At 42.3% G+C, this 7,059-nt stretch overlaps 1 non-coding gene across 1 annotated transcript; it reads right to left on the bottom strand.

Annotated features, from left to right (window-relative positions):
• Positions 1 to 5,524: 5,524 nt before the first annotated feature.
• Positions 5,525 to 5,596, bottom strand: trnat-cgu (transfer RNA threonine (anticodon CGU)). The gene has a single exon. It is a non-coding gene; the product is annotated as a tRNA-Thr (tRNA).
• Positions 5,597 to 7,059: the final 1,463 nt, after the last annotated feature.

Genomic DNA, 7,059 nt, shown 5'->3' with positions numbered 1-7,059 from the left:
AACATATCTTCCACTACTCTTCCGTTTCTGGACATCAACTTCTCCATCAACTACCCCAGACTCTCCACTTCTGTTTATTACAAACCCACGGATTCACACAGCTATCTCTTGTTTTCACCCCAAACATACTAAAAATTCTCTCCCTTTTTCACAGTTCCTTCGGCTACAACAAATATGCAGCGATGACATCGACTTCCAGAACCAAACCCTCAAAATGTACTCCTTTTTCATGAACAGAGGATACCCCAGCAGTGTTATTGATAGGGCCCTTGCCCGAGCCAAAAACACCCCTTGGACCATCAACCCAATCAGGAACTCCCACCGTAACAACTGCATTCCTTTGGTGCTTCCCTAACACACTTCCTATCCCCAGGACTGTTAACGACAACTTTTCCATCCTACAGGATGATCCCTCCATTGGGGCCCTCTTTTCTGACCGCCCCATCATCTCATATCACCAATCACCTAATCTCCTCAACCTTCTTGTTCACAGCTCCCTTGACCGCCCTCAGCAACCATCCACACCAGGTACTTTCCCTTGCAACAGAGCTCGCTGTATCGCCTGCAAGTACACATCCAACACCACACTCATTCAAGGCCCCTCAGGACAATTCTGGATCACCCAGATGGCATCTTGTACCTCTAGCAACCTTATTTACTGTATCTCTTGCAGTAAATGCCCAGTTTCTCTCTATATTGGAGAAACAGGAAGGAGACTTGGAGACCGCTTCAGAGAACATGTCAGGGCTGCGAAGATTAAAGATCTCTCCAAAAACCATTGTTTCTCATTTCACCTCTGATGGCCATGACCACTCTAATCTCTCCGTCTGTGTTCTCAAAGATGGTTTTCTGAACTCATACATTAGAAAGACTACCAAAACCAAACTTATCCTGCAGCTAGGATCACACCTTCCCCCTTCTCTAAACGACAGACTACTATTCTACTAAATTTTCTCCATACATTGGAAGTTTCATTTCACACCTCTCAACACCTATTCTGACTTCACACCTCTTGATTGGCCTCTCTTTCTGTCCCCTGCTCCCGCCTCTCACCCCTCCTCCCTTCCAGCCTTTGTTCTCCCACTACATTACCTTTGCCTACTGCCTTCTCTCTCTCACACCTGAAGAAGGCTCCATGGCCGAAACATTGTTTTCTCTCTTCTTTTTTTCAGCATGGAATAAACCTATTACTTGTTCCTTAACAACCGGAAACAATATCTTCGGTCTTTCCAGAGCTGTAAGTAGTCATTCCAAGTTTATGAACTTGTCTCTGTGCTTGTATGTACTCTTCAATAGCCACTGATGTTATTTTCAACAGCTATTTAAAAAAATAAATTTGCATTTTTTTGGACTTCTTTTAAAGAATTGGCACATTTGGCAGAGCGGTGGCTCTTTGGCTAAGGATCTGCACCTGTGGCTGGAAGGTTGCTGGTTTACATCCCATGGTCGGCAGAGGAATCCTACTCCATTGGGCTCCTGAACAAGGAGCTCCAGGGGTGCTCCCCAACTGCTCCAGGGGTGCCGTATAAATGGCTGACCCTGCGCTCTGACCCCCAGCTTCTCTCCCTGTATGTGTATCTCAAGGAGAGCAAGCTGGGGTATGCAAAATAGGAATTCCTAATGCAAGAAATGTCATATGGTCAATACAGTGATCATATCTTATTGGCACATGGTAATCTCCAAGGAACAAGTAATAGTTTTATTCCATGCTGAAAAGAGAAGAAGAAAACACAATGTTTTGACCATGGAGCCTTCTTCAGTTATGATTTGATTTTTTACAATCATGCCCACACAAACTTTGCAATTTTTAAAAGTCTTGCAAACACAACCCAGATATGTTGACTTTTTTTAAAAAAAACAATTTGGGGGGTATTTTATTTTAAGAAACACATACTTATTTTCTAGTTTTTTATGTGGCTCTGACTGTCAGAAATCCTCAGTGAAAAGTTATGCAGATCCTGTGCAGATGCAGGAGCAAGTAGTTATTGGGACAGGCGAACAATCCAGAACGTCAGGCGAGATTGTTAGGTGAAAGGTAGATCGAAATACTGGAAGTACAGAGAGAAGCAAACAATCCAAAACAGAAGGTGAGGTCCAAGGTCGAGAGGCAAAAGGGAGTTCAGTAACCAGTGAGCGAGATTCAGAGTAAACGCGAGGTAGAGCTCTCAAAGAGAAGACTCAATACCGAGTAGCGGGAAGCGGGTTTGGATGGTTAAAACAGTGCTGCTTGCCGCACAGTAGAGCATGTGCTGGTGGATTAACACATGTTATTATTAACCCTCTGCTGGTACTGGTTAGTTCTTTTGTGAGTTGATCTCCCCTGGCTGGTGGTCTTGACATTGACAGAATGCTGTTTTGTGATTGATGCTATATCAAAATATAGGGTCCCTCAAAAATTAAACACAGAAATAAAAACATTTAATGGACATCTGTTGCACTCCTACACTATTAACATCCATTGGGAGTTGAATTTCAATTATGTTTCCACTTCATTCAGATGCGTTCCCTATTTTTCAGATTGTTGGCAATGCCACATGTTAAAGGAGGATAGAGGAGTAGGAGGCCAGACCTGTGGTCAAGGGCTGGTGGAGTAGGGAATGAGATCAAAGAATTTCTGAAGTTTTCTAAGCTAGAAAAAAAAATTAGGTGGCATGACAATATGTGGTCAACACTGTCAAACAGAGTCCTTGGAGAGGATTGCTCCAGCAACAGGAAATGGTTATCAGTGATTTGGCATGAAGATAGAAAAAAAGTAAGAATCCAAGTGCTTAGGGCGCAGAAGGAGGTGAGTATTGGTAAGGACTCCAAACCAGATGACAGTACACAATCTATAGTCAATATTTCAAGTCAAAGTGAGGGACATAATTTGGAAGGCAACACAGAGCTCAGAACTTCATCAGAAGATACAGAAGATGCATGGGCTGTACACGGCAGCACAGACAGTGGTGACATGTTTGAAGGAGAAAAAATCTGTGTAGAATCAGAAAAAAGCCTGAAGAGCACAGTGAATATTCCCAGGGGGCAAGCTTGCCTGGGACGTCACCTCAGGATAAAAGGGGATTAAGAAAGATTATGTCTGTGCCTAAAACTTTCCAAGTATGTCTGAAGGCTGAACAATGGAGAAAAATACCACCTCTAAAAGGTACATCTAAACTAAGATGACCATGGACCCATATCTTATATAGCGAGTTCAGGAAGATAAATCCTTGCTGCCCAATAGCCTTCAAATACCAATACATCAGGAAAGAGAACAGCAGAAAAAAAACTTTCTTATGATTAAAGCAGTCTACTTTCAGTTCCTACCTTCAGTACCTTCAGTTCAGTACTTTCAGTTCTTGTAATGTAAAATACATAATGACAACAAGACACAAACCAATGGGCAATGATGACATCACAATTGATGTTGTACGAGTAGGGCAAATACAACACAGTGAAAGGGAAACAAAATTTCGACAGGCACGTCAGCCTTATCGTTGAAAGATTGCCCGTGCCCTCACAAAAGGAATCAGCAATGTGTACTACAGGCAGCTGAGCAGAACTCCGCTTGCTGAAATTGCAGCAGGCAATTTATCTAAGACTCACAAGCAAGTATTAAACACTTCAGCATTTACTATTCGAATACCACACTTTGTCAAAGCACTGCCGCTTCTTAAGCTAATAAGTAACGGTTTTTGAGCACGCATTGTGTTGTTAATGCTTATATTAAAAAAGCATAAATTCACATAATGGAATTTGGACTGAACAAAGTAGTCCAGCCCCTTTACAACATTACATACCCACTGATTAAAGCTTAAAACTACAGCAGCAGGAGTAACGATAATGGCAACAACATGTTTGGAGATCGGCATTTCATTTATTCTGCGGAAACATCGTATCGGAATGAACTGCTCGAGATAAAAGAGTAAGTGCGGCTTCAGATCGTTTTTACAGAGCATTGCGTTGTTCTGTTCATGCTGACTACACGCTTTAAATTTGTCGTTTACTGCAAGCGTTGCTTTTCCAGGTTTTTCTGAAATTCCTCGCATTTGAGCCAGCACTAAATTATTTCATTCCCGCCGCTGAATACATCGTGGAAACGGTATTTGCAACGGAATGCTGTCACACATGAAACCTTTTTGTTATTCGGTTCTGAAGTTTGAAAATGAAAATAAAACGGGGGTCACTTCATAGGCTTGAAAGACGTCCAAGCAGCATAAAAACCCGGGAATTCTCACAAATTGCATTGTGCTGCACCTTTCTTCTGCTGCTTTTATAAATCAGCCTTAAACATTTGAATGCATACCTTACTGCTGCTAATCACATTCACGTGTTTACGAAGCTTTTTTCTGTCCGTTATGTTTTTGCTAAGTAGTTTCTCCGTTTTCCTCGTACTGTGATTGTCAGCGAGCACAACAAGACTGAAACAGTGTAAAGGCAGGTAAAAAAGACAGGGTAAAACGCCTGACTGTCGGGAGTGCGATTTGAACCCGTGCCTCTATTTGGAGAGCGAAACACAAAGCTTAAAAGACACGAATCTGTGAATTTGCTGTTTTAAACCGCTCGACTATCCTGAAGAAATGGGGGCTGATTGCACTAGTTGCATCCGATTTTCGGTAACTTTAGGACAATTAATACGACTGGACGAACACAATTTGTGGCGTTTAGCATGACATGGAAAACGGTACCGGAGCATTCGGGTCCGGACTACCAGACTCAGAAACAGTTTTTACCCCCGCACTATCAAACTGTTAAACTCCCAGCCTCTCTCACTCTCACTTCACCTCTCACCTATGATCTGAACCTCATAGTGCCTTCTTTCTTACCAAAAACCCAAACACACATTGAAAATCTACCTCTCCCATACATGTCAAAAGCTCACTCCCCATCATTTCTATCCCTTTATTTCATTCTTTTGATGCATGTTTTTGCACATAACCTGTTACCTTTTTGTTGTTTTGCACACTGCCTGTTGTTGTTTTTTGCACATCGGCTGTTGTCTCTGTCTTTCTTTTGTAATACAATTGTATTGTTGTTGTGTTGTTGTGTTTTTTTCTTTGTACTACTTATGTCCGAGAGCTAGCTAAATAGCATTTCGTTATACCATATACCTGTGTATAAGTATAATGACAATAAACTTGAACTTGACATAGTCTTGCAGGCAGTATATACGCATGCTGACGCAGCTACCCACCTGAACTATTATTTTATCGTTTACTCGTTTAAAAAAACACGGTCTTCTCGTTCCTAAGTCAGATTTTTAGTGCTTTCGAACGTTACTTCCAACCTGGACTGACAGCTCACCCGATCTGTTTGTGATCAGACCGTGGAGTGGGGGGCTGTACCAAGCGCACGTTCCTTCCCAATGCTGAGGTGATCATTCGGAAGATGGGTGTGAAGAGAAACAAGCTTTGTCGACTAAAAAACAAGGCAGGATATGCAAGAATACTAATCACTGGCGACAGTTACGCTCTCTTACTATTCAGACTCCTACATTGCGAGTTTTTTGAAGACTTTGAAACTAAAGGAAAGCAGTGACAAATGAAACAGGCACAGGTGGGGTTTGAACCCACGATTTTCGGTTTACGAGACCGACGCCTTACCACTTGGCCACCGCGCCTTCAAACAACATAGGAATAATGTTGTTCAAATTATTTTTTTTCTGAATCTGGTTTACATCGCCTGGAGGCAGCAACAACAATAAAAGGGATACTTAACAAGGAGATACGCTGTAGCAGTGCGACTCCAACAGATGCTCCTGAAGAGACTGGAGGTTTAAGCCAGCTCCTTAGAGCGCTTGGCCGCGTTACTCTCAACAGCGGCTCTTCAGCTCTTGTTGTTTGACCTAGTGGTTTTATAACGCGTGGAAACGACCGCAACTTCTTTTTCTGAGATGCTTTCTCTCACGTGGTGAAATCTCGACCTCTTTGGCATCTCTGGCTATAGTTCTTCAGTAGAGCAGGCTTTCACACCTCTGCTTATAGTACCCTTGAAGTCATTTTATTTTTACAGGAAGACGCATTCCCTAACGATCTCTCCTGTTTTAGAAATGCTTCATAAGGCGTGTTTGATTCAACGGACAAACAGTATACTAATTGTACAATGCAGATCTATGGGGCATTCGTACTGGATTTGACTGGGATTCTGAAATACTTCTTGCAAAGGTATTCAGACTTTCTTGAACCTAGAATAAAAACACAGACCTGAAACTCCTTAGCTTCCAATCTCTGATGTTGCTCTCCTTAAACTCGGACGTGATGTTCTGCAGACGTGTGCATAATGTCCTGTTTTCTTACAGTGTAGACATTTTGCTGTTCACGCTCCGCATTCATCTGCTTTGTGCGTTGTTAGTCCGCACCTGTAACATGTAATGTCAGCCGTCCCCTGTTCTTCTATATCTCTAGCATGACTGCGTCCTGCTGCTCGGCTTTTGTTTGTAAAGTTTGAGCGAGCACCCCGTTCAGTGTCACTTTGTCACTGTGGTCAGAAAGCATTCTTGATTCTGCTTGAGCTGCTTCATGAATTCTAGCGACTTTAAGAGCTCTTTCTAAAGTCAGCCCTTCCTCCTGCAGCTCCGAGGTTCAGTAGAAGCGGTGGAAAAAGATGGGCATAAGCAAAGCTTCTCGGCGCGGCTGCCATACCCAGTGGGCATTGATTCGTCGAATATACGTATATTTACGGCGAAAATACGGCTATACGTATATATACGTCGCCTCGACGTATAATCAACGTCGAATTGCAACCGTAAAATCGACGACATGAATAAACGCATATATAACGTCGAAAACACATCTAACACAGTGCCTGAGGCTTTTTACTGTATGTATCGTGTGTGCCGCAACTAAGAGTATACGGCACTCTGCACAGTGTACGAAGTAAATTATTTTCGCAGTAATTAATTTATTATATTTACTATATTTATTATACACGTGTAAATTAATTACTGCGACACGATACATACAGTAAAAAGCCTCAGGCACTGTGTTAGATGTGTTTTCGACGTTATATATGCGTTTATTCATGTCGTCGATTTTACGGTTGCAATTCGACGTTGATTATACGTCGAGGCGACGTATATATACG

The sequence above is a fragment of the Atractosteus spatula genome, chromosome 10 (genome assembly GCF_055471065.1).
Source record: "Atractosteus spatula isolate fAtrSpa1 chromosome 10, fAtrSpa1.hap1, whole genome shotgun sequence".
NCBI lineage: Eukaryota > Metazoa > Chordata > Actinopteri > Semionotiformes > Lepisosteidae > Atractosteus > Atractosteus spatula.
Note: the sequence above shows the minus strand (reverse complement) of the source record. Positions and strands in the feature narration are given on the sequence as shown.